General features: G+C 35.6%; 1 long non-coding RNA gene across 21 annotated transcripts in view; it reads right to left on the reverse strand.

The window, feature by feature from the left end:
• LOC141376652 (uncharacterized) overlaps positions 1–26,695 on the reverse strand; it is a 149,553-nt gene that overhangs the window by 6,276 nt on the left and 116,582 nt on the right. For 8 of the 21 annotated variants that reach the window (XR_015502829.1, XR_015502811.1, XR_015502824.1 and 5 more), the window contains one exon: positions 2,546–2,660. This is a non-coding gene — a long non-coding RNA (uncharacterized LOC141376652). Of the gene's footprint in view, positions 1–2,545; positions 2,661–4,799; positions 4,903–26,695 lie in introns of all 21 variants that reach the window. The other 13 variants (XR_015502827.1, XR_015502810.1, XR_015502822.1 and 10 more) reach the window with 4 other exon arrangements.

Here is a 26,695-nt window from a genome sequence, read left to right on the forward strand (position 1 = left end):
AGCAGCAATTGTTCCTCGCAGTCCATCTCGCCACTAATGCTCTCAATTAGTCTGCCGTCCTGGTTTCCCTCAGGTGCTCTGAGATTTGGATGCCATCCTGTACGCTTTCTCAATTCGTGGAGGTCTGAAAGTCACTCTTGTCTCTGTGCTTAAGAGGTTTTGTTGAATAGAGCTCTATTTGTACCCAATCAAAGACCACATATCACATCAGCCATTTGAATCACTCAAGAGGCATTAGAGCTATTAGCGCTTGTAAATAAACACCGCTCTCAGGGTTTCTCTCAGGGGAATACCTGCTTTCTGGAGACACAAAAAAAATCTAACTCAGTCACATGCTGTAGTTCCTTGACATTAACGAGGAAGAAAATACAGTGGCAAGCTCTGCAAAGAGCTTTCTGGCTTCTTAATGCGAAGAATTTTTGGGTCAGTGTTAACACACTTCCTTCACAACAATGAATATCGCTGAAAAAACGAGCGTTTATGAGAGATTGATGTGCTATTCATAATCTCACAAACTTAAAACAAAGAGGTCATGAACAAATATTGCAATGTGCTTGGTGAGAGTCAGTGATCTTATATTAGAATTGAACTTAAAATTATATAGTAAATATTGGGGCTGTTGATTTTACCAGTTCATTTATTTTTTAATTATGAATTATTTTGTATGTGCGACATGGTGGCTCAGTGGTTGCCATTGTCGCCTTAAAGCAAGAAGGTCACTGGTTTGAGCCCCGGCAGGGCCAGTTGGCATTCCTGTGTGGAATTAGCATGTTCTTCTCATGCTGGTGTGGGTTTCCTCTGGGTGCTTCCCACAGTCCAAAGACATGCACTATAGATGAATGGGTGTATGGGTGTTTCCCAGTACTGGGTTGCAGCTGGAAGGGCATTTGCTGCATAAAACATATGCTGGGATAGTTGGCGGTTCATTCCACTGTGGCGACCACTGATTAATAAGGGACTAAGCCAAAGGAAAATGAATGAATGAATTATTTTGTAAAATATTAAGTGCATTTAACATACCTGCTCCAGACCAACACTATATTACATGCATATCAGCATTTGATCAATCAATCAATCAATCAATCAATCAATCAATCAATCAATCAATCAATCAATGGAAACACTTTAGAACAATAGTCCATTAGTTACCGTTAGTTATGAATCAACTATCATTAACTAATTATTAATACTCTTGTACAGCATTTATAAATCATAGTTCAACATTTACTAATGCATTATTAATATCCAAAGGCTTGTTAACATTAGTTAAAGTACTGTAAGTTAACATGAACTAACAAAAGGGCACCTAGTTTACTCCTTTTTTAAGATTTAATATTAATATTATGGTTCTTCTGAGTGTGCCAGTTTAGGTTCAGTTTAAAATGTACCCAATCAATCAATCAATCAATCAATCAATCAATCAATCAATCAATCAATCAATCAATCAATCAATCAATCATTCAATCAATCTGTCTGTCATTTAAACCTAAAATTTTGAACTAATGTTTTTTGTAACCAACTTACAACTCAAATTTTGTATTATTATTGTTAGTCATTCTTGTTTTAATTAAATCCAGGAACGGTTTTGAGCTTATCTATTTTGCTATCTATTATCATTCCTTTTATTTCTACAAAATGCTTGAGAAGGAAAGAAGAGTGTAATGAAATCTGAACACAAGTGGGCATGAAAGTCAAGCCAATAAACAAGCCATTATGATCAAATCACTTAGACAAAAATCCACATCTAGAACCCATTAGAAGTCTTTTCCCAGCTCAATTAAATATTGAATAAATTGAGGGTTGTGCTTTATTTTAAAGTACTTGTATTCATATGTGTTCTTAAATGTAATTACATGGGTTAAGATGGTAGTACCTTGTTATTATGCAGTTTATGTAATGACTATGCTAATTACACAGTATGTGCATGTAAAAGAAGACTATAAAATATAGTGCAACCAGATTTTGTAAGACTTTGTACTAAGGTTGTTCTAGTTAATCTAAGTTAATGTATTTACTAACATAAACAACGAACAATGCATTTATTAAAGCATGTATTCATGTTTGTTAATGATAGTTAATGCAAATGAAGTTGTTCATTCATTTGATCTCACAGTGATTATCTAATATTAACAAGTGCAACATTCAATTTTAATAGTGCATTAATAAATGATGAACTATGATTAATAAATGCTGTATTGTTCGATCTTAATTTATGTTATTAAATACATTAACTAATAAAGCCTCATATTAAAGTGTGAGCCCAAATTCTGTATGGATCAGCATCAAACTACAAGTATTCTTCAGTGACGGACACACACACTCTAGAACTTTCCTATACGTCCAGCACACACACAACACAGTACGGCAGATTAAATAGCTGAATTAATGAGAGAACATGTAGTAATCTCACAGCCTCAATAGAAACCTTATGCTGTGACAAGATATGACATTAAAAAAAGCCTCCTGACAAGCCAGCGGTGGAGCCGGTGTCCCGTCTCTCTCATTAGCATATATATGAGAAAAAGTTCTCTCCTCTGCCTCTCACCTTCAGCATTCACAGGTCTTCATCTTCGCTCCAAATAACTCAAAGCAGAGTTTAGACATCTTCCCAAAGTTCGTTTTTTTTTTCTTCTCTTTTCTGTTCCATTTTCTTTCTGCAGCTGTGAAAACAGGTTTTATATGAGAATCGTGGACGCTCAAACTCTTTGTCAACTTTCAAAATAAGAAGTGAAGTTTTATTGAGGCCGTTGTGCTTTGGCAGAATGAAATATTATGAGTCACCATCACTGAGGTCTTGTATACATGAGGGCGAGGACGTGAAATGTGTTGGACCTTCAAGAGGGGAAGCCATTATGTTTCAGCTGTTTGTAATTTGTATATAATCACTAAAGCACATTTATATAAAAGATAATTGATTTGAGTTAGATATTTTTTGGGGGTGTTAAAAATAGACAAAATCTAAGACACTGTAATCATTTCAATAAAAATATTAAAAGAATAAATGGAAAAACACATAGTCATATTACTTTAACAATAACATTACAATTAATTTTTTATTACAATGATTGTAGAATTGTAAAAATGTCCAAAGACGTAACATTTTTTGTCATTCTTAAAGAGATAGCTCACTCTGTAACCAGGGATGTGACACTGACAAAGGTGATAAGGATCCAAATGCAGGGTTTTATTAACAGAATGGTCAGGCAAGCCGTGATCAACACAGGAGCAAACAGATGTATAAGGGCAATCCAGAGTAGAGCTGTAATCAGGCCGTAAAAGTTAGGCCGGATAGGGCATAAGCCCTACAGAATTTGGCCTGAGCCTGACAGGTACGTTTTGATTGACAACTTCATAAAGCCCGAACCTATTTTTAGCCCGACATTATTCAAATGTGCACAGGCACATAGCTTATTTGTCTGTCTGTATATATATATATATCATCTATCAATCTATCTATCTATCTATCTATCTATCTATCTATCTATCTATCTATCTATCTATCTATCTATCTATCTATCTATCTATCTATCTATCTATCTATCTATCCATCCATCCAGCCACCTGTTAATCTATCTATCCATCCATCAGTCGATCCATCCAATTATCTCTCTCTTGACTTCTCTACTTCCCTCACTATTCATACTATTCATCTGTCCATCCTTCCATCGCTCCAGATATTTCTCCATCCATCCATCCATCCGTCCGTCCATCCATCCGTCCATCCCTCTGTCTGTCTGTCTTGCCATTTTCTTGCCATCTGTCAATCCATCCATCCATCTTCGTACCTATCCATCCATCCAAAATCTGACACTGTAATCATTTTAATAAAAAAAAATCTAAAGAATAAATGAAAAAAAAAACGCATTGATATTACTTTAACAATAACTTTTTAATTATTATTTATTGCAATGATTGCAGAATTGTAAAAATGTACAAAGATGTATATTTTTTTGACATTCTTAAAGAGATAGCTCAATCAAAACTCCATTTTTGTAAAGCCTATAACCATTGACATTTGCCACTGATAGTCAATGGCTACCATTTTTTTTTTTAGCTTTCTTTACTAACTACCATTTATACAATTATACACTACTTCTATCATCTACTGATTGCTTAACCTGATTGCTTTTGGTTTCTATTCAACCAAATGCATCTGGACTGAACCAAGTGGTCACAATTACTAACATTACGGAGCTTATATTTCTATTGACACTTGTGAAAATAAATGAAAACTGTAATCTAATGTGGTATTTGCTTCTTTCCTGTCTCTAACTTTACTTGCACGTTTTTATTTGTTATATGTGGATGGAAGAGGTTGAATCAGCTACTAACACACACACACGCACGCACGCACAAACGCAAGCACGCACACACACACACACACACACACACACACACACACACGGTTTTAGGGATTTACAAAGACAGAAATTTGTATAATGACATAGGTATGACCAAGCTGTACTCTATTATACTGGTTTACACGGACATGCCTTGTGTCCTCATAATTCAAAATGCTCTTAAAAATGATACTTACCAGTCTTTTACTTTAAAAATTTGCCACAGGTTTCATGTAAGGGTTGGGTTTAAGAGTAGGAGTTGGGTAAGATCATATAATAAGCTTTTTTACAGTATAAAATACACTACGCCTAGGAGAGTCCTCATAAACCACCAATACCAACAGGCGTGTGTGTGTGTGTGTGTGTCTGTGAGCCAGTTCACTCAGATTCATATGTCAAACTACACTTTCATCCTCCGCCACACAGAACCAATGTTTAAACATGCCTTCACAAACACACCTTAATTGAATAAAACCACAAACCAGCGCTCTGTGGTGTGCTGCTCATTCACCAGTTCTCAGTAATGCATTTCAGAGGCGTCCAGACCTCATCCTGGCTCACTCTGTGGGAACACACACACACACACTGTGAAAAAAACAAACCCTTTCGACCTGAGTTCAAACACCGATTTAATTCAGTGCAAATGGAACAAGCTTGACAAACAGAGGCAAATGCATGTGTAAATCACAGGAGGGTTATATTATGATTCATTTATGCGTCAGGGTTTGGGTTTGGTCCAGGGGAGGCGCAGGTCTGGTTTGCGGGCACATGCTCTCTGCCCACTGAACTAAAAAATATTCGGTCAGCTCACCACTGACCAGAAAAAATGACTCTTTAGAAAAGTTTAAAGAATGATGGAGTGAGTGAAGGGCACAAGTGGGATGAAAAGCTTATGAATGAGCGATCTGGGTGGATGGAGATGCTGATTGGATGCTGTGATTGAATACTGGAGGGTGAAGGGTTCAAACTCGGGGTGCAAATTCAGTCAAATGTGTCAGTCAAATATAACAATATAATCTTTTTAATTTTTCCTCTTCCTCTCTTACTGTTTGTCTGTCCATCCATCCGTCTATTTATAAATCTCCCATCCATCCATCCATCCATCCATCCATCCATCCATCCATCCATCCATCCATCCATCCATCTATCTATCTATCTATCTATCTATCTATCTATCTATCTATCTATCTATCTATCTATCTATCTATCTATCTATCTATCTGTCTGTCTCTGTCTATCTATCTACCTATCTATCTATCCATACATCAATCCATTAATCCATCTATCCATCCATCCATCTATTCTATTCTATTCTATTCTATTCTATTCTATTCTATTCTATTCTATTCTATTCTATTCTATTCTATTCTATTCTATTCTATTAATTTATCCATCCATCAATCTATTCTATTCTATTCCATCCATCAATCTATTCTATTCTATTCTATTTCATCCATCCATCCATCCATCCTATTCTATTCTGTTCTATTGTTCTATTCTATTCTGTTCTATTCTATTAATTTATCCATCCATCCATCCATCCACCCATCTATTCTATTCTATTCTATTCCATTAATTTATCCATCTATCCATCATCCATCAATCCATCCATCCATCCATCCATCCATCAATCCATCCATTCTATTCTATTAATTTATCCATCCATCCATCATATACCCATCCATTCTATTCTATTTTATTCTATTCTATTTTATTCTATTTTATTAATTTATCCATCCATCAATCTATTTTATTCTATTCCATCCATCAATCCATTCTATTCTATTCTATTCTATTCCATCCATCCATCCATTCATTCATCCTATTCTATTCTATTCTATTCTGTTCTGTTCTATTCTATTCTATTCTATTCTATTAATTTATCCATCCATCCATCCACCCATCTATTCTATTCTATTCCATTAATTTATCCATCTATCCATCACCCATCAATCCATCCATCCATCCATCCATCCATCCATCCATCCATTCTATTTTATTATTTATCCATCCATCCATCATCCACCCATCTATTCTATTCTATTATATTAATTTATCCATCCATCCATCCATCCATCCATCCATCCATCCATCCATCCAATTCTATTCTATTCTATTCTATTCTATTCTATTCATTCTTGTATCCATCCATCCATCTGTCTATCATCCATCCATCTATTCTATTCTATTCTATTCTATTCTATTTATTCTTGTATCCATCCATCCATCTGTCTATCATCCATCCATCCATCTATTCTATTCTATTCTATTCTATTCTATTCTATTCTATTCTATTCATGTATCTATCCATCTATTCTATTTATTCTTGTATTCATCCATCCATCTGTCTATCATCCATCCATCTATTCTATTTTATTCTATTCTATTCTATTCATGTATCTATCCATCTATTCTATTTATTCTTGTATTCATCCATCCATCTGTCTATCATCCATCCATCTATTCTATTTTATTCTATTCTATTCTATTCATGTATCTATCCATCTATTCTATTCTATTCTATTCTATTCTATTCTATTCTATTCTATTCATGTATCTATCCATCTATTCTATTCTATTCTATTCTATTCTATTCTATTCTATTCATGTATCTATCCATCTATTCTATTCTATTATATTCTATTCTATTATATTCTATTCATGTATCTATCCATCTATTCTATTCTATTCTATTCTATTCTATTCTATTCTATTCATGTATCTATCCATCTATTCTATTCTATTCTATTCTATTCTATTCTATTCTATTCTATTCTATTCTATTCTATTCATGTATCTATCCATCTATTCTATTCTATTCTATTCTATTCTATTCTATTCTATTCATGTATCTATCCATCTATTCTATTCTATTCTATTCTATTCTATTCTATTCTATTCTATTCTATTCATGTATCTATCCATCTATTCTATTCTATTCTATTCTATTCTATTCTATTCTATTCTATTCTATTCATGTATCTATCCATCTATTCTATTCTATTTGATTAATTAATCCATCCATCCATCCATCCATCCATCTATCCGTCCATCAATCCATCCATCCATTCATCCATCCATCCATCCATCCATCCATCCATCCATCCATCCATCCATCCATCCATCCATCCATCCTGTCCATCTGTCCATCCTTCCATCAATTCAGCTCTTTCCCTATCAAGCATACATCCATAATCCAATTAACTATTCATCCATCATCAGTCCTTCACTGTAGAAAATGCTGGGTTTCACACCTTAGATTTGTGTTGTAACAACATGAAGGAATTAAGTTAACTTATTAGTTTTTACTAACTTAGGTTGATTGAACATAAAACAATTCAGTTGTCCCAAAAAAATGCAAGAATTGTGTTGTTTCAGCTCCTTTAAAACAAGTAGAGCAAACAGCAAACATATTTCTTAAGTATTTAGTTTGTTCACCATCTCTCATCACAATTCATTCATCATATAATTATCAATCTGTCTCTTTAGCTATTATTATAATAAATGTTTTGTTAAGATCGAATGCTTTGAACTCAAAATAAATTTGTCAAACAACCATGAATGCAAATGACATGTAAAATAAACCAAGCGTTTTTGTAAATTACACCCAAGATACACAAAGTAATTCCTATCAAAACACTTTCAGGCTTCAGTTCAAGTGTTTATAGCCTTTAAGCCATGCGGAAAAGAGTAACTGTGGCTGTTCTTTTCCAAATTAGAATTTTTTTTTTTTTTTAACAGTATGGAGCTTTTCGTTTTGCTGAATTTAAAATTGTGATAAATTAATATAACATAAAATTGTATAATATATAGGGTCAGTCCTGGAGTAACCTAAATTCAAGTTCACAATGGTTCACTAATGGATCAATCCTTCAATGATCCTCACAATCTTTTATGATCAAGCTACACAATATTAAGTAAATGTACATTTAAGCTGGAAAAGAGGGCGCTGAATGAATTTATGGAACAAGTGATGTAAGTAGTGGTGTACATACTATTTTTCTTTATGGCCTTGCCATAATAAGCATCATTACACACTCCTCCCAAACTCCCATTAAGAGCTTCATCAGCAGAAAGATCCATCTCCATTTTTAATGTAAGAGTTGCCAATTTCATCAGAGGGATCTTAAAAAGGGGCTGTATCATGTGTTGACAGGACAAACAATGTACTTGGCCATCTTTATCCATGTTTCATCTGTAGCGTCTCTTAAAAGGCAGTAGTATCTCATCTAAAACAAAGTCAGGCAAGGATCAAGCACTACAGAAATGGCATGTCATGAGGGTCAAATCAAATCATGCTTGATCCCGATAAAGACTGTAATTATAGAGTCAGTAATCATTGTAAAAAGAAAAATGAAGACATATTAAATGGTAAAAGAGATATGGTTAGCAAGATAAAGAGCTTGTGGTGAAATAAATGTGTAGGGTCTCATTACACATTTGCAAAAATGAAAAGAAAAAAAAAGTATGTGGATTTACTTGGAAAAATATGATTAAAAAAATAAAAACGAAAATGCTTAAACAAAGAATAAAAATAAAGCATAATAATGAAACACTTAAATAGTTCATAATTTATTAGTAATTAATTAAAAGCAAGCAACAAATGAAAATTTAAAAGTATGATTAATGTTAATTATGATTAATCATTTCAATAAAATTAAAATAAAGAATGAAGTGTACAAATTAAAAAATAAATAAATCTTTAAATAAAATAAAATAATTAAGAATTAAAATAAAATAACAAGTTAATAAATGAATAAAATAAACTACAATACTATCGGGAAAAAAAGTTTAAATATTGAAAATAAAGTAAACAATAAAATAAACTTTTGTAAAAAATATATAAAAAATTATAAAATAAAAATAAATAAATACAAAAATAATAAAATAAAATAGTTGGAAGAGTAATAATTTGTTAATAATTAATAATTAGTTAAAACAAGCAACATGATAAAGATTTTGAATTCGAATAAGATTTAAATAAGGATTGATAAATGTGTACACAATTTTAAAGAAAAAATAAATAAAATTATTAAGAATTCAAATGAAGAATAATGCAAATAAAATCTCTTAAAGTTAATAAATACAATAAGCTACAATATTGTCAAAATACAAAAAAGTTAAACAGTAAATAAAAAATAAACAGTAAATAAAAAATTAAAAATAAATAGAAAATAATAAAAAATAAGAAACAATAAATAAAATAAAATAGTTGGAATAGTTCATAATTTGTTAATAATTAAATAAAACAAGCAATATAATACATTTTTTTAATTATGATCATAATTAAAATTTAAATAAGATTTAAATAAGAAATGATGGATGTGTACAAAATGTATAGGAAAATAAATATATAAATTAAATAAGATAAGAAATTAAAATTTAAATAAATAAGAATTTAAAAAGAATAATACAAATAAAATCCTTAAAGTTAATAAATAAACACAAAGGGCTACAATATTGTCAAAATACAAAAGTAAAAATATTAAAAATGAAGTAAACAATAAAATAAACTGTAGAATAAAAAATAATAAAATAAAATAAAATAAACTAGTTAGTCCTCGATTACATCATACTCACAGAGGAAGCGGAATAGTGTCTATTGTGCTGCAACCTTGGCATTCACAGTGTGTGCCTACTTCCTAAGGATGCAGTGTGTGTGGCAAGACCCGGTAGACAGAAAAAAACAACTTCTATATTATAGAGTTTGTGCTTTTTTTTTTCTAAAGTTCATCTCAGTGGCATTTCAGCTGGTGACCTTCCTCCCTTTCCTGCTACCAGAATACCAACATCAAACACAAAGCTACATGTTTTCCATGTGCACCAGCGCTAATGCAACCAACAAAACCATGCCAATCTCAATTACATACAATGTTAGCATAAACGCCATTGCAAAAATCACATAAATACCGCATCATAACTACTAAACAACATTGCATGTATTTACAGAACACAGAAAAACATTTCTATAGAAACCTTTGACTGATGGACAGCATAAATGGCTTGTTAAATAGCATAATCAAGCATGTACAATTAGAAGAGTCTGAACCAAAAGAAGAAAACAATGATCTCAGTGTTTGAGGTTTTTGAAATTGTCTTGTACATGCATGACAGAATACAAAAAGAACCTCTTTTGTGAACTTAAATGTGGTGATATCATGTTTGTGTCGACGCAAAATAACGATTGTTAGAAAATGGACTAATTGGAAACTGAACAAGAAATATTTTGTGAGAAAAAAGGGAATAAAGTGGATCTCCCTTTCTCTGTAATGACAGCACCTTCCACACCCAGAACAATGGCAAAACACCCCAGAATAAAAAGACTTGGATGATGAAGGGGAGAAAACCCAAACTCCTGCAAGCAATAAAACCTCTATAACAGAGCTGTTTGAGGCGCTGCTAAAGCATTAAGGCAAGCCGCAGATGAGAAAGAAACACCAAACAGAGAAACGCGGCTTCATGCATAATGTTAAATGGCATCATTACTGTCTTGGGTTGCAGGCATTGCAAGTATCCTAAACCTCAAAAGGCCACCAGCGTCTTTCGTTTATGCATTTGGCTGGTGCCTTTATCCCAACATAGACTCAATGGAAATTCTAACTGCAAATGCATGTATCTATGCATATAATTCACTTGGGTTTTCAGCTTATTAATGCACAATATGGCCACAGCCATATCACCCTACAGCCAAGACCGATTATTTGATGATACTAAGCAGGTCTGAGTCTGGTCAGTACCTAGATAAGAGACCAGATGGGTCCTAATGCCCCAGTATAGTGAAGGGGAATCTATACTGCTAAGTGAGCGCTGTCTTTTGGATGAGATGTTAAACCGAGGCTTCGACTCTCTGTGGTTGTTAAATATCCCAGGATGACCTTCAAAAAAGAGTAGTGGTTTAACCCCGGCATCCTGGCCAAATTTGCCCACTGGCTCCTAACCATCCCCATATCATATTGGCTTTATCTCTCTGTCTCCTTTCCACCAATCAGCTGGTGTGTAGTGTGTGGTCTGACGCAATAAAGCTGCCTCCGATTCATCCAGGTAGATTCTGTATACTGGTGGTGGATGAGGACATTCCCCCCAAAGTGTAAAGTGCGTTGAGTATGCGGAAAGGTGCTATATAAATGTAAGGAATTATTATGAATTATTATTATTAGGGGTTGAACCCTGGTGTCCTGGCTAAATTCACTGCAGAGGCCGCTGCCCATCATGGCCTCCCAACCATCCCCATCCACCGAATCGGCTCTATCATCATCTCTCTACTTCCCTATATAGCTGGTGTGTGTTAAGCGCACTGGCTTTGTTGTCCTGTAGCTGCCGTCGCATCATCCAAGTGGATTCTGCACATTGGTGGTGGTGTGGAGAGACGCCCCCTCCTCCATGATTGTGAAGCGCTTTGGGTGTACGGCCATACACGATAAATGCACTATAGAAACACACACACATCATGTCAGTACACAGGCAAATATTAGCCTTAAATTGTAATTGTAGTTAATCTTAAAACATTTCCCACAGTAAGCAAGTTTTTTTTTACTGCATTTCCTAGAATTATTTGTAATAAATCTTAGTTTTTTTTTTTTTGGCTAAAAGAAAAAAAATGAGAATAATCACATTGAACTAAACTACATGTCCCATAACGCACTTCATTCACACACCAGTTTCTACATCCTGAATAGAGCAAACTGCCTCAAACTCGCCTGACAGATGCTAATCATTGGCCTGACATTGCCCAACAATCCTTAATTGCCAAATATATTAACAGCTTGTTCAAGTGAAAAATCCATCACATAAACTAAAAACAAATACTTTTGCAGCTAAATGATTGCATTCAAATGCCAAATTTAAAGGAAGAGAGTTTAGGTTTTTACTAATCTCTCAGGCCCCATTTACACTAATACGTTTTAGTTTTAAAAATGCATAAATAATGCTATGGTTACGACTTCTGTCCACACTACCCCAGAGTTTTCCAGCCAAAGAAAACTGAGTGTTTTGGAAATGCTGAAGAGGCTGTTTTGGTTTTAAAACGCTGCTGCTCTGTGTTAGTGTGGATGGGGAAAACAAAGACATCTGAAAACAAAGGTGTTGCTGCAGACATTTAATTGTGGCTTTTTCTCAATATTAAGTACACAAAGTTCAGTCTTGCATCCTCTCCTTGTAAGTTCAGACTTTGCAAGTTTGATATGGAAATCAAACTCCTGAGGAAACATTGATTAAATCTTCAAATGAAACAGTGTACTTTATAACCTCATTTACATCACCCTGTCTGCGTTGTTTCACTATGTTAACAATAAAATGAAAACATGATATAAGGAACTGCTTATTTTCATTGATATTAACAACTGACAGACACAAAAAAAATGTTGAGGCGTTGTGTAGCTACATATTTATATGACCTCATATTCACTCAATGCATATTTATAACAAAACGGAGCATATAACACAACTGCCTCCTTTCATTCCCATTGACAATACAAAACACCCTCTCTTTTGCCGAATATCAGTTTTAATTATCAATAATGGAAATTATATAACGTACAATAATTGTATATAGAAAATAAAGGCAAGCAATCAGTTAAATGTACAGAATCTGTGTACATGGTTATATAAATTGATAAAAGTTATCTTTGTGATCAGCCAAAACATGTTACCTGAGAACAAGTAATTTTCAAAATACCAGAGTTGTTAAATTGAGACGAGATGAATTAAATATCACATTTAACAACTACAGTGAGATGAGATCTAGCGGTAGATCCTTGATGAACTATCTGACGTACGCTGCTCTCACCTGGAGAGCTGTGCTCAAAGCACCCATTGACTCCCTGAAGCTAAGACCTCCGCATACACTGCAGTGCATGCCAGACTGTGTGTGTGATCACGTGATGTGCGGTTTTAGTGGTGTAGTGTAGACAGAGATCTTTTCAGAAATGCTAACTGAAACGCCAGTGTGGACCTGGATGAACAGCCGACAGGCTTTATAGAGTAGTCCATCCTCTACATATACTGTAACTGCAGCTAAAGGAAGCTGCTCAGTGTCAGCGGAGGCTCTTTGGTCTGGTGTGAATGGAGACCTCGGGGCTCTGGCAGTCAGGAGCCAGGAGGATTAGATGCATTGGAAATGCTTTTGTTAACAAAGCACTGCGACTGTTGACTTAGGCACTTATGCTTGGTTGCGTCAGATTGCTTGCATCAGACCAGTAAATGGCAGTAAGAGGGTATTATTGTTGTCGATGGCACTAATATATGGCGAATACATGTTGATGCACAGCAGCATGTTAATTGTACTTTTTTGTGTGTGTCTCATTTAGTTCCCGTCCCTCTCCGGCCACAGGATGAGAACAAGGGTAGCCGGGTGGGACGCGATGATAATGATGACGTCACAATGAGCTTTCACACTTACATTTGTCTCCAATACACACCCATGCACTGGTCAAATACACAGATTAACCTAAAACCAGCAGGAAACATTGACTATTATAAAGCAGCTTCCTGAAAACACCCGCTTCCTCTCTAAAACTGCTTTGTCAGATCCACATTAATGCAACTTCCCTGCTTTGTCACCTCCGGTGATGCCGGTGCGCACCTAATGATGTCATTTAGTGACGTCACTATCCATGCAATTATATGGTAACGTCCAGGGTGTGAATTACATAGTGATGATTAGGGAACTTTTTGCAAATGTTTGTGTAATACATGCTTCAGTGAATGAAGTGTATGTATTTATTTAAATTATATATCATTAATTAAATCATATTTTCAGTGTTTTGAGGGATATTTAGTGTATTCTGACCAACAGTATCCTCTGATTTGCTATTTTAGAGGTTACTGTAGAAATTAAACAAATTATGCATCATATTTTAATTTTAAGCTTTATGTGGATACAAAAATCTACAGTATTTTGCAAGAAAAGTGTCTTGTGGACAACTATGATGTCTCTTGGTGTTCTGCAGATTGTTAAATGACTTCTTTCATAGACTGATTGGTAAGATTATGCATCCACAATGGTATTAACCCTTAAAAGAGTTGTCAAATGTATATTCATTCATTTATTTTATTTTCGTCTTAGTCCGTTTATTAATCTGGGGTTGCCACAGCGGAATGAACCACCAACTTAACCAGCATATGTTTTACGCAGGGGCTCAAACCAGCAACTTTCTTCCTGCGAGGCGATCGTAATACCCACTGCGCCACCGTGCTGCCCAAATGTATATTTGTATTTTAATATTTAAAATATTAATATTTTTTAAGATACAAATCAGATCATGCTATTTAAAAGGCAGACTCCTCATACACCTTGTTTTGAATGTCCTTCAGGGAGAATCAAGCATTCTTTAGGGTGATCACACCCTCAAGACCCCCTGTATTTCGCAAACTGGTTACCTCCCTTTCGCAAGGTTGCAATGATTTTATCACAAGCAAATATTTGATTCAATCCTGAAATAAAATGAACAAAATCCAAAAATCTGGACTGATGTGAAAATAGATTATAGTGTACTTCCACCAGGTTTTGTGATCAAATTATAATACTAATTTATAAATAATAATGTTTTTCTGACATACAAGATACAATGCAAGCAGCTATAAAATATTAATAACATTTGTGTGAAGTCAACCACTGAGCCGGTAAGCAAGCGAATCATTGATCTGACTTTTTAATACGGTTCTTTTGAATCTTTTAACCCAGAAGATTCTTTTTTAACCTTTTTTAATGTAATTATTTACACAATAGCATATTTCTGACATATAAGGTAACATGCAGGTAGCTGAAAAATGTCATACAGATTTTGTTTTAGATTGATGAAAAGAAATTGATCAATTAATGCAAGTATTATTTTGTTTTTGGTGATTGATTTGTGAAATTTCAAAGGACTTAGAAGCTTTTTCCACATTCACTTTCAATAATATGCTTATCAGGTTTTAAATAAAATAAATATGTTATGTATTTTGCTTCAAAGGACCAATAATGTGAAAACAACTTACAGATTCATTCATTCATTCATTCATTCATTTTCCTTCGGCTTAGTCTCCGATTTATCAGAGTTCGCCACAGTGGAATGAACCGCCAACTATTCCAGCATATGTTTTATGCAGAGAATGCCCCTTCAGTCCCTGTGCCACCCTTAATATACAGATTTCAAATGCGAAACCAAAGTTAAAGACTCTTTAATATAGTAGAAACATCCTCAATTCTTTATTATGATTTTTATTTGTCTTTATTTATGTTATCTTTATTCTCAATTATTTATTAAATCCTTTATTATGATTTATATAACGTAAATGTAAGCATGATTGAATTATATTGTTAGTAATACTTTAAGATGAAAACTCACGTACATCTTTCTAAAAGCGGAGAAACACCAGAAACTCTTCAACTTCTTAAAAAGTCTTCAAAAACAGTTTCTCTTTTAGCTATTCTAACAACAAGGTGAAAACTGCTGAAATGTAATTACCCCAAAAGCAGCCTGCGGCAGAAAGGATATCTGAAAACACAGCAAAGTTGTCAAAGTAACAGAGAATTAGTCAGAATACGTTAAAGTCATAGTGCTGGAAACATGTCTGGGCCTTTCAGTGTTTTAATATGCAAATATAGATATTGTTAGATCTGATTCAATAAAGGGTGTCCCAGATACAGTTTAAATGAAGTCATGGGAGTCGATACAGTCAAAAATGATCAGCCCTTCTGTGAGTTCTTTTTCTTTTTCAAATATTTCCCACATGATGTTTAACAGTGCAAGGAATTTTTCACAGTATTTTCTATAATATTTTATTCTTCTGGAGATAGTCTTTGTTTTATTTTGGCTAGAATAAAAGTAGTTTTACATTTTTTAAAACCATGGGTCAATATTACTAGCTCCCTTAAGCAATACTTGTCTATTGAACAAACCATCATTATACAATGACTTGCCTAATTATCCTAACATGCTTAATTAACCTAGTTGAGCCTTAAAATTTCACTTTAAGATGAATTTTACCTGAATAGCACTTTGAAAAATATCTAGTAAAAAATGATTTACTGTCATCATGGAAAAGATAAAATAATCAGTTATTAGAAATGAGTTATGAAAACTATAATGTTTAGAAATGTGTTAAAAAAAATCTTCTTTCCATTAAACAGAAATTGGGAAAAAACTATAAAGGAGGGCTAATATATCTGACTTCAGCAGAGACTGAATTAGACAGCACTGTGGATGTTTTTAATTTTCACTTTTCCCCTTCACAGACATACTATCCCACCGGTGCTGCTGCCAGGAAATTAGCTAGCATGAATCCCAGCAAACCCCAAGACACACAAACCCTAGTGTGCTGCTTTCAGGATGCTAGGAACCAGGTCAAGACTTGCTCACTTGGGTATACAAATCAGCCATCACTTTTCTTGGGCACCGTTCAGGTGTTAGATCACGGTGCTGGCAGTGGTAAACATGACAAAGCCAGAGAGAAACCAATCTGAAGACACATAAGAAAGTGTTACAGAAAGTGTGAGTTTCTCTGGCCAGACTATGTGTTATTCTCAAACTTTATAGATAAAACAAAGCACAAAAGAGCTTGGTAAATGCTTTATGTTGATTGTTAACCCGGAAGAAACCCACGTGAACACGAGGAGAACATGCAAACTCCACACAGAAATGCCAACTGACCCAGCCGGGGTTCAAACCAGCGACCTTTTTGCTATGAGGCGACATTGCTACCCACTGCACCACCGCACCACCCTACATGGAGGAATTAAATTAACTTATTAGGTTTCACAAATTTAAGTGGTTTAAACATAAACAAGGCAACGCGGTGGCGCAGTAGGTAGTGCTGTCGCCTCAAAGCAAGAAGGTGGCTGGTTCAAGCCTCGCTAGGTCAGTTGGCATTTCTTTGTGGAGTTTGCATGTTCTCCCAGTGTTTGCGTGGGTTTCCTCTGGGTGCTCCGGTTTTTCCCACACTCCAAAGACATGTGGTACAGGTGAATTGAGCAGGCTAAATTGTCTGTAGTGTATGAGTGTGTATGGATGTTTCCCAGAGATGGGTTGCAGCTGGACGGGCATCTGCTGCATTAAACAAATGCTGGATAAGTTGGCGGTTCATTCCACTGTGGCGACCCATGATTAATAAAGAGACTAAGCCGAAAAAAGAAAATGAATGAACAAAAAACAACTAAGTTGTCCTGCTATAGAATTGTGTTGTTTAATTTAAATAAGTAGTTTGAACAAACAGCAAATGTCATATTATGAGTGATTGGAACTGTTAAGTTGATTTAACTTAATTTTTATAATTATGCACATAATTAAATGTACATAAATAACTTTTAATCACTATTTTTTATGTAAAGTCAACTAATTGTATTAAAACCAAGATGTTTACTCCCTATTTTGAGTAAAGTTAACTAATACTTTTTAGTGCATCCTTTCAGAGTAAAAGTAACATGCATAATATGGTGCACCCCTAATAAAATGTACACCATTGGCCTCCCCCAAAAAACTTGCAATGGCTCGGACTGGAATTTTTTTTTGCAGTGATCTTGAAGTTGCTGAGATATATTACAGTACGTGGATGTGCTTTTTACTGAAATGGAATATTAAGTAGGGGGCGAAACTTTCTTTTTACACAACATTCTCTTGTAGCAAACTAATGGTAAGAGGGGCATGGCTAAGAATATGTTCAGAAGGCTTCAAACTGACATCCATGGAGAAGAACCACCACTTCAAACAGAGAAACAAATAGTCAGACTTTGGGCCAATTCCAATTCTACTCCTTAACCCTTCCTAATTCAGTTTGAAGGAGTAGGGCCAAGGGCAAGGGATAGATAACCCTCGATTTTTCAGGACCACACTCGAAACCAAGGGGTAAGAAAACTTCCCACAATACACCATCTACAACGGCAGCATGGCTGCACACGGAAGTAAAGAGATGCACAAATTAGTATTTTTAAGTCATTACGAATTTTTACGAAAAAATGCTAAAATAAAAACCACTAAATTTGGCTAACTATAATCCCTAACAATAACTTCTGTACAGCAGTCCCACAACGTTCTGACACTCGTATACCCTGTTAGAAAAGTCTGGATGCTGGGAATGAGCAGTGTCTGCTATAATGTCTATGTTGTTTTTGTGTGTTTACATTGCTAAATATGGCCATGGTGCAAATGCACAGTACAGTTACGAACTTATTGCCACATTATATCTTTATGACAACATGATATATGCCTACAGTAATTTCCTGAAGATAAACATAAAAAAATAATGCAACTGGAATAACTAGAGCAGTCACCATTGTTGATCTCATATAAAGCAAGAGATCACGATGACATATGATGATGTGTGCAGGTGCTGTAGTGCTGTCCCATTTCTTATGTGTAAATATTGAAGCCCTTCCCTCTTTTGTAGGGGTAGAGATACAAAAATATAATTGCAATTGGGCCTTTGATTAAAGATTACCAAAACAAAATATTTTTAATTTTCCCAGATGAATAGTTTACCCAAAGAATAGCATACACTCTTAGAAATTAAGGTACGGAAGGCGTCACTGGGGCAGGACCTTTTTAAAGGATACATATTTGTACCCAAATTGTCCACAGTGGTACCTAAAAGGAGCATATTAGAACTCAAATGTACCTAAAAAGTACCTTTGAGGTACCATTATGGACCCTTCAGGTACAAATATGTACCTTTTGAAAAGGTACTGCCCCAGTGACAGCTCCCATACCTTTATTTCTGAGAGTATAGCACTAGCAAAATAAACATAGAAACTTTTTAGCACAGACTTTAATATTTCCCCCTTATATTTCTTTATTTTGTTCTGTTGCATGCCAAATTTGTTGTGCTTCTTATGGCATTTAAACTAGCTTTAATCAAACCCGAATGATCAAACTCCCTGCAGTGACATCAAAGGGCTGTGCATTGGTAAATGGCTCTTCAAACTGCGAGTGAAGACAAACAGATCTGTTTTGCTGGTGTTAAACAAAGAGCCGTCAGATAAAATCTCAGCAGACGAGATGACATGCATAGAGGATGAGGGCAATCCGCAAATGTGGTCTGGGTGGTATTTGGGAGAGCTCGCGTGAGTGTATGTGTTTTCGTATGAACGCTGAGGGTCTTTTCCGTCACTAATGCTCATGTCGTGCATTCCTCGCCCCCCTGTCCCCAAAAGATCATGATATAACACACATGCCGGGTCCCACCCTGCCCTTTTGTGCGACTGCATGCAATGTCCTCTGGTATCTTCTCCTTAACCTGGATCCTCTCACGCTAATACCACTGTGAGAGATATAGGTGTTTGCAAATGTCCCGGCAGCTTATCAGATCCGACGTTTGACTGGAAGGAGTCTTTGGGAAATGCAATTTACCTGGTCTCCACCCTCAGCTTATACTCTCTCTCATTTGTAATAATTGGCCACTTCCTTTTGACTTGTGGTTCTGTCATTGTATTGTTGTTTTATCCTCTCATTGTCAGTGTTTGGCATTAAGGTTTTGAGGACAGTACGACCCGGGGCTGTATACAGGAGGGATTTGTTCTATTGTTGTTTACAGTGTTTGAATTACCCTGAAGAAAATCAACAAAGGGCGTCTTTCATCTCGTATTGTTGTATTGAGGGCCCAGTTTAGCTTGTTTACTGACACATAGACGTGGGAAGGGATTTCCTGTAACTTTACCTTTTATAATGACTCAATAAACACATGAGTTTAAAAGACGTTACTGAAAGGTGTCTTCAATGTGTATATTGAAATTAACAAATGATGTGCTCAGTTTCCTACAGACAAAAGGTATGCTTCACATTGTGTGATTTCTAAAGCAGAGGTGTCATCTTAAAGACCTGATTTACTTCACGAGAAATCACTGAACAAACTGGTGTGACCAGATCAGATGTTTTCTGAACTGCTGTCATTTTTGTTGAATGTTTATTCTGTTATTGACAAGTAAGAGCACGGCATATATTTAAATATTAACCTGCATGTAGCTCTCAGCAGGTGTTTCAAACTTCTATCCCCACCCAAGCAAAGAATGGGGAAAAAATCATCTTAACTGTTTGAAGGCCTGTTATAAATAAAAAAGACTTGGTTACAAGACGTTCAGAAAATTACCTGTAGAGACGTGAGTGTAGGTTTAGCAACTGCATAGTAATGTGCTAAAGACAAGATGGGTGGATGGATGGATGGAGGGAATGACTGGAATGAATGGATGGATGGATGGATGGATGGATGAAATAACTGATTGGATGGACAATGGCAAAATGATAGATGGAATGACAGATGGATGGATTGAATGATGGCTGGATTGAATGACTGAATGAATGGATGGAATAAATGGATGGTTGGATTGAATGACAGGATGGAAGAATGAATGGATGGAGTGATAGTATAGATGGATGGATGGATGGATGGATGGAATGATTGAATGACTGGATGGATGGATGAAAAGACTTAATGACTGGATGGATGGAGGGATGGATGGATGGATGCATGGATGGATGGATGTATGGATAGATGGAATTATTGAATGACTGGATAGATGGATGGATGGATGGATGGATGGATGGATGGATGGAAAGACTGAATGACTGAATGGATGGATGAATGGAAGGAATGGATGGATGGAATGATGGATGGATGGATGGATGGATGGATGGATGGATGGATGGATGGATGGATGGATAATTGGATCGATGGAATGACAGGATGGAAGAATGGATGGATGGAATTACAGGATGGACGGATGGATGGACAATGACAGATGGATGGATGGAACGAAGGATGGATGGAATGATGGATAGATGGAATAACTAAATGAATGGATGGATGGAATGATGGATAGACGGATGGAATGAGGAATAGATGGATGAATGGAATTATGGATGGATGGATGGAATGACAGATGGATAGATAAAACAATAGAGAAATGAATGGATTGTTAGAATGTTGCATGGATGGATGGATGAAGAAATGGTATAACAATGGAGGAATGGATGGAATGATAAACAGATGCATAGGTAGGTGTGTGAACGTATGGAATGACATGGTGGATGGATGGATGGATGGATGGATGAATGGATGAATCAACAGATCAATGACAGGATTGATGAACACGGAAGGATGTGTAGACTGATGGATGGATGGATGGATAAGGAAGAAATGGTAGAACAATGGAGGAACGGATGGAAGGATAGAATGGTGCACCCGGAGGAAACGCACGCCAACACAGGGAGAACATGTAAACTTCACACAGAAAAGACAACTAATCAAGCTGGAACTTTAACCAATGACCTTCTTGCTGTGAAGCGACAGTGCTAACCACCGAGCCACTATGTCGCTCTTCATATATTTACATAACGTACATAAGTAATGTCTAATTGCAAAATGATATAAGCATTAGCCATATTGTAAACCAGGACTTTTGCACTGCTCTGATTCCATTTAAACTCTCGGATCATATTTTCCAAAGGCGCATTTTATTTTTAATTCAGCTGATACAGATAAGTCAAGCTGATGCACATTATTCTGGATATTATGCTTAATATTATGTTTTATTGATGCCACGTTGAAAACATTCTGACAGAAAAAAATCGCAACGTTCTGTGGTGATCCTACATCACTGTAATTCACAAAGTATTTACAGGGAGGGATTTCAGATCGTTTTAACACATTTTAATTTGAGAAAACATCAGAGAAGCCTAGGAAAACTCCATATGAACTCTGAAAATGCATAGCTTAAAGTTTGAAAGGAGAATTTCCTCCCTGCCTGCGGAAAAATCCTGTCAACATCATTCCGCTTGTGTTGTTCGCAATGCACAGATCTGTCCATGTCAAGGTCAGACCAGCCCGTCTAATCAAGCTGTGTGCCAGTTAGCGATCAGTGCCAAGCTGCCAGTGTTGAGAAGGCATACGGGTGGAGATGGCATGATGCCCTTAAGCAAGGCGGATTTCTTGAAAACAAGTTTGTTCGGGTTCATTCGGAGGTTCTCAACCCGTTGGCACTCTGTCTATGAGTGATGTTTCCTATAATAAGACGACACGTAATAATGAACATGTTAACACTGGCAGATCCAGATTGAATCAGAGATTAAAGGAAAGCTTAACTTTATAAAGTGTCTTCTACTTAAAGGAACACTCCACTGCACATTTTATAAGTCAACAGTTGGGTTTTACCATTTTTAAATCCATTCAGTCGATCTCCGGGTCTGGTGGGAGCCCTTTTAGCTTAGCTTAGCAAAGATCATTGAATCAGACCGTTAGCATCTCCAAATAAAAAAAAAAAAAGCTTTATTAATTTAAAGCTGGACTCTGTAGTTACATCGTGTACTAAGACCAATGGAAAACTTTTGCTGCTTGTTAAAAATACTGATTTAACATAAGCTGACACAACACAATTCCTGAGTTTTTTTTCACTTAATTTTTTTAAGTTCAATTAATTTAATCATTAATAGCTGTTATTATGTACACTACATTCAACTCAATTCAAGTTTATTAGTCTAATGTTTTTCTCAATAATCATTGTTTCAAAGCAGCTTTACAAAAGGTGCACATTATTGCATTACAATCAATTTCAAAAAGTTAAAGTTATAATAACAAGATTTATATGAGCAATATCACACGAGTAGCAGCCGTATAACTGCTGCAAGTGTGATATTGTGTTTATACAACAGTTCGGCGGCATAATCGTGTGTATAAAAAAGAAAATCAAACACAGAGAAACTCAAAACCGTTTTGTATGAGGAACTACTTTCTTCCATCATTCCTTCACATCTGCAGCTAACGTCAGAACAGCAGAAACTGTTGCTCATTCACCAACGTCCCTTTAAAGCTAGTGTTTGAATGATTCTCTAGGGTAATGTCTAAAGTGAAGACAAAACAGCTGATTTCAATCACATTTTAAGACTATAAGGTTGAACAGCATGAAATGCCATCAGTCTACGGAGATTTCCGTATCCCAATATTACTATGGTATAAATACAACACTGCAACAGAAAAGAGAGAGATCAACTTAGAAACTCATATACTTGTTTAATAATGATCTACAAAAAAAAAACACCTCAAAGGTACATTATGTTGTCCAGCAGCTGCAATATTTGTCAAACTGTAAAGTGTCCTCTACTTGTTGCTGTATGTGGGTGGAGTAATACACAAGGGTGAAAGGTTAAGAGGCTGGACGAGTGCTGTTACTTGCAGAATATCGGACAGTTATCAGCCAATCAGATTCAATAACCAGACAGAACTGTTGTATAAAATAAGATTATGATAACAAGATATATAATAAAATATATGATAACAAGATACATATAATAAGATTATAATATCAAGATAGACACGTGATCTGGTCCACTCCAGATAGTTTACTTCGGAATTAACATCATAACAACTGTGTCTCTGTACAACATCATGCCTCCCACTCTCAATATAAATTTTGCAGAAGAGTAATGTACTTAACTGATTTGTGTTGGGAAAACATGAATACATTGTGTGGAACCCTGCATTTTTTACAGTGTAGGAACTATTCTCTCTTTCTGGCATAAATCAACTTTGTTGCCGTACCATGGCTGCAGCAGGCACATTGATCCTTACCATTTTTTAAGTTATATGCTAATGGTCTAATCCAATGATTTATGCTATACTATAGGGCAGCACGATGGCTCTGTGGTTAGCCCTGTCACCTCACAGCAATAAGTTCACTGGTTCGAGTCCCGGCTGGGCCATTTGGCATTTCTGTGTGGAGTTTGCTTGTTCTCCCATGTTGGTGTGGGTTTCCTCCAAGGACATGCACTATAGGTGAATTGGGTGAACAAAATTGGCTGTAGTGTATGAGTGTGTTTGTGAATGTGAGAGTGTATGGATGTTTGCCAGTAGTGGGTTGCAGTTGGAAAGTCATCTGCTGCATAAAACTTATGCTGGAATAGTTGGCGGTTCATTTTGCTGTGTCAACCCCTGATAAATAAAGGACTAAGCCGAAGGAAAATGAATAAATGAATACTATGCTATGCTAAAAGTGCTAACACCAGACCATGCTATCTAATTGGAGCTGTAAAATTTGCATATTTCCCCAAAAATTAGAGTGTTTGTTTAAACTCTTGAAAAAGCAATATGCTTTTATAGCAAACACATTAATAAATGAAAATTTGCAGTCTGTTTACTGTTTAACAAGAAGGTCGCAGGTTCGAGTCTCGGCTGTGTCAGTTGGCATTTCTGTGTGGAGTTTGCATGTTCTCCCTGTGTTTGCAAGGGTGCTCCGGTTTTCCTCATGAGTCCAAAGACATGCGCTATATGTGAATTGGATAGGCTAAATTGCCCGTAGTATATATGTGTGAATGAGAGTGTATGGGTGTTTCCCAGCGATGGGTTGAGGCTGGAAGGGCATCCGTTTCGTAAAGCATATGCAAGATAAGTGGACGGTTCATTCTGCTTTGGCCACCCCTGATTAATTAAGAGACTGAGCCGAAAAGAAAATGCATGAATGAATGTTTACTGTTTTAGTTTTGTATCATTAGTTGTGCCTCTGACTGGGAGCCATTGCTGTTGAATATAGTAATTATGTTTATATAAACCCATCCGGGAGTACAGCATGTTCCCTACTCAATACAAAGAATAGAAAAAACCTTTCATATTACAAGTAATTTCATAATTGTGGTTATTTACTCTTGCAAATGGAACATTTTAGATTTTAATTAAATACTTTACAAGCTTGTTGGTAGTCTAAATATGTCTAAATATTTAGTTTTTCTTACTGACAACTAGCAAAAAAAAAATTATTAATTGAATTTTTTAAATTTTTTAATTAAAGAGAAAACCAGAGAAAGAATGAAAAAAGGAAGGAAAGACCAAAAGAGTTAAAGGAAACAGAAGAGCAAAAGATAGAAAAATTAAACTAAAGAAAAGCATAGATTGAAAGAAATTAAAGCAAGCATAGTAAAAAAAAGAAAGAAAGAAACAAACAAACAAACAAACAAACAAAGAAATAAACAGAATAAAACTGAATAAATTAAAGACGATAAAAATAGAAAATAACAAAAGAATGGAAACAGAATAAAACAAATGAACAGAATGAAACGGAAGAAATGGAAGACGATACAAGAAAAAATGACAAAAGAACGTAAAAGGGAAGACAGAAAGGGCTCTATTTTAATGATCTAGGCACAAAGTTTAAAGCGCAGACGCAAAAGCATTAAGGGTGTGTCAAAATCTTTGGTATTTTAAGGATGGAAAAACATGCTTTGCTAGGCGCATGGTCTAACAGTGTTGTACTTATTATCATAATGAGTTATAGGTGTGTTTTGAGAATAACATTAACTTTTTAAGTGGAAAAACTGAACACTTTACTAAAGAGAAAACAGTTAAACAGAGCATCTGCAGCGCAAGAGTGGGAGAATGAGCCTCCTTCAATCAGCCTTTATTTTCACTTTCTCTTTCTCTGTTGGATAAGGAAATGGTGTTGTACGCACAGACATCCATAAGCCTACATATTTAATTTAGTTTGTTAAGTGCAAATATTTGTTTCAAAACTATTTCTAAATTCAGTTCTAACTTCCATTAATTATGAACAATAATAGTCAAGTGTGGTTTTTATATTTATGTAAAGTAATATTTTTTGTAATATTTTATTTCTTTAATTCTTTTCCATTTGTAAAGATACTTGCGTATTGCTGTATATCCTGCCTGTTTTAAGCAATGTGTAAGCTCTGTTCTGAACTTTAGACTTGCTTTCAGCTGGTCTATTGCACAGTCTATTTTAGGGTGCTTTCACATCTGTAGTTCGCTTCATTTGGTCCGGACCAAGGGCAATGAATGATACATTGTTGCATTTTTCTGCCGTCCTTGGGTCACTTTTACACCACACTGCTGGCTTTGGTCCGAATCAGTTGAAATGAACCAAAATGCATTCATCTGACAAAATCCACATCTCTCATTGGCCAGATGTTGTTGAACATACTTCCTAAACTGCTTATTGGTCAGAATGCACGTGCGGAAAAATGCCAATGAACTCCCGCAAGTAAACAAAACCAGCAGACACAAAATGTCGTTTTTACTCTGGAGGGACGACTGCGCTGACTGATTGTATGCCTGCTTTAGACAAACTATACATTTCGAGAATGAAGTGCGGCTGCGGCTGGAAAACAGTGTTTTAATGCATCGCTTGTCACTTCAGGGGGAGGCGTGAATTATTTATCTAAAATGCGATATAGTCATCTTGCGGAATATTACCAACGATCCATCAGGTACTGTTTTCTCTCTCTCTCTCTGTTGGTAAAGTGCTGTCAACAAATATTTTTCCTCCATATCCCATAATTCACAGCGCATCGGCCTACAGCAGCTGGATTGGTCCAAAAGTCGCAGTATTTTTTGCGGTTGGACCTGTTTTAGTAAGAATCTTATTCTCACCACAAATGAACCAC

The sequence above is a fragment of the Danio rerio genome, chromosome 11 (genome assembly GCF_052040795.2).
Source record: "Danio rerio strain M-AB ecotype USA chromosome 11, GRCz13ab, whole genome shotgun sequence".
In the NCBI taxonomy this organism is placed as follows: Eukaryota; Metazoa; Chordata; class Actinopteri; order Cypriniformes; family Danionidae; genus Danio; species Danio rerio.